Source organism: Geospiza fortis, unplaced genomic scaffold, assembly GCF_000277835.1.
Source record: "Geospiza fortis unplaced genomic scaffold, GeoFor_1.0 scaffold145, whole genome shotgun sequence".
NCBI classification, from domain to species: domain Eukaryota; kingdom Metazoa; phylum Chordata; class Aves; order Passeriformes; family Thraupidae; genus Geospiza; species Geospiza fortis.
In genome coordinates this window covers 2,917,820-2,919,834 of record NW_005054362.1, presented here as the reverse complement: position 1 = coordinate 2,919,834, position 2,015 = coordinate 2,917,820, and the positions used below count along the sequence as shown (strand labels likewise).

The following is a 2,015-nucleotide window of genomic DNA, read 5'->3' as shown; positions in this document are numbered from 1 at the left end:
GGGGCTTGAGTTATTAGACGGCGGGGTAAAAGCACCGCGCGGCAGAAGCCAAGGAGAGGCCGCGGGACCCGCAGCCATTTTTCTGCAGTGGAGCGAAATGGCCAACTGGGCTTTTCCTTTGTTCCATAAAGGGGGATCCGCCATGTGAATCCACACCACGCGGGGTGGTGGGAGCCTCTAGCACGGTGCCAGACGACTCACTGAAGAAGGAGGATTTAAATATATATATATATATATCAAACCCTTAACAAAAAAAAAAAAAAAGTAATGCGGATTTTTTTTTCACCCTTATGATTCGGGATCCATCTTTGTCTTGTGTAACTAGGTCATGGCACACCCTATGTCAGCAGTTAACAATTTCGAATGCCAACAAAAAAAGAGTAAATACATTCTTTTTATATTTTTTTCGTTGTTTTGGGGGTTTTTAAGCTTTGAGCAGCTCTGATGACTGAACAATAAATCTGAGAGACTTCTCTCTTGTATTAAACACTTGATTCCTGGCCATTTTTATTAACTCCTTTGGTGCTTAAAAGGTAATGTTTTAAATATAGGTAGAGGAATAGTGAATTCTGGCAAAAAATAAGGCAATTTTACTATGATAAGCTCTTTTTCTTTCCTCTTACGTTGTAAGTACCCAATCCATTCTGTCCTTGCTAAGTGTAGTTTTCATGTTAATGTTACTGAAGTGGTCCTTATTGCTAAGCCTTCATTTGCATGTCTTATGTTTTTGTCTGTTTAAACCAATTTATGATTTCTGAAATATTTTACTTATAAAGCGAACTATCTAGCTAAGATATGCTTAAAAGTTGTTTAGCACCAGTAAATGTTAACTAGGTGTTTTCACACTGACATGTGCAGCCTAAAACTATTGAGAATATTTTTAGTGTCTGCGTGCTCTGTGGAAAAACACTGAACGTCCTTTTTATGTACAGAGTAAATCTGCCACAGGAAGGTAGATTTAAGCCTCAAGCAGGAGTCCTCGCCTGTGTACGGTCAGTCAACATAGCTGGACTTTTTCTATACCTGTTTTTTCCCCCTTTTTTTCCTCTTTTTTTGATGCTAGACCACTGCCATACAAAGATCCGTAACTTATCTTAACAAGATCCGCTTTGGCTCGCAAACTTATGAGAGAAGTGGTGATACAGATCACATATATACTTATAGCCATTATTTTAAAAAAGAGTAACAACTTCACCTTCAGAGCTGCATTCAACTATGGTGTGCGGGTAAGTAAACCCTTTTGCCCTTGCAGAGGAACAAATAGCCCAGGCCTGTAGCTAATGGTATTGTCCTGGGTGGAAAGATCCCAATGGTCGTCTGAAAGCGGTGGCGATCTCCTTCTCCTCAGAAACATCTAACAGTGCCTCTGAAACGTCTGTTTTCAGGGAGGGATTTGATTTCTTTCTCTGCACAAAGCTCTTGGTCGTCCTCAGCCCTGGGTGGGTTTGGTTTTTTTTTGGTGCGGAGACGCTGTGAATCCATTGCAGGCATTACGTGGCTGTTAAATTGAAAGCACAAAAAAAAATCTGCCTGTGAACAGTAAGATGTTAGTGAGGTAGATGTTAAAAAAGGCGAGAAGGCGGTGGTGGTGGTAGGGATCCCTTACATGTTTTATCCGTCTAATTACAGAAGCTCGACAAAAAACAGGCAACAAAATGGGGGGGTGTTTTTCACGACGGTGAGTCTTAATGGCGGATGTCTCCCTAGAAAGCACTGTAAAATCCTTCATACCGAGAGGCAGTGACTTGGAGAGAGGGGGGAAAAAGGAGGTCTGGAAGTATATCCAAAATGAGGGAGTTTCCTTCCAAGTGAGGGACCCTTTGCAGCCTGAGTGTTACAGATGGAGAGCCGTGACGCAGTTGATATTCACAGCAGTTGTGCTTTAGTGCCGCCACCCAGCCCACGAAAATGGCCTCCCCGCCGAATTCTGGTGGGTTTATTATGTGAAAGGCTGCGGCAGCACCGTGTCCCGGGCGGCGGGAGGGGCGGCCGGCGGCGGGCACGGCGCTCCCGGT

At 43.6% G+C, this 2,015-nt stretch overlaps 1 protein-coding gene across 1 annotated transcript in view; it reads right to left on the bottom strand.

Annotated features, from left to right (window-relative positions):
• Positions 1-2,015, bottom strand: part of SETD1B (SET domain containing 1B, histone lysine methyltransferase) — a 52,247-nt gene that overhangs the window by 48,374 nt on the left and 1,858 nt on the right.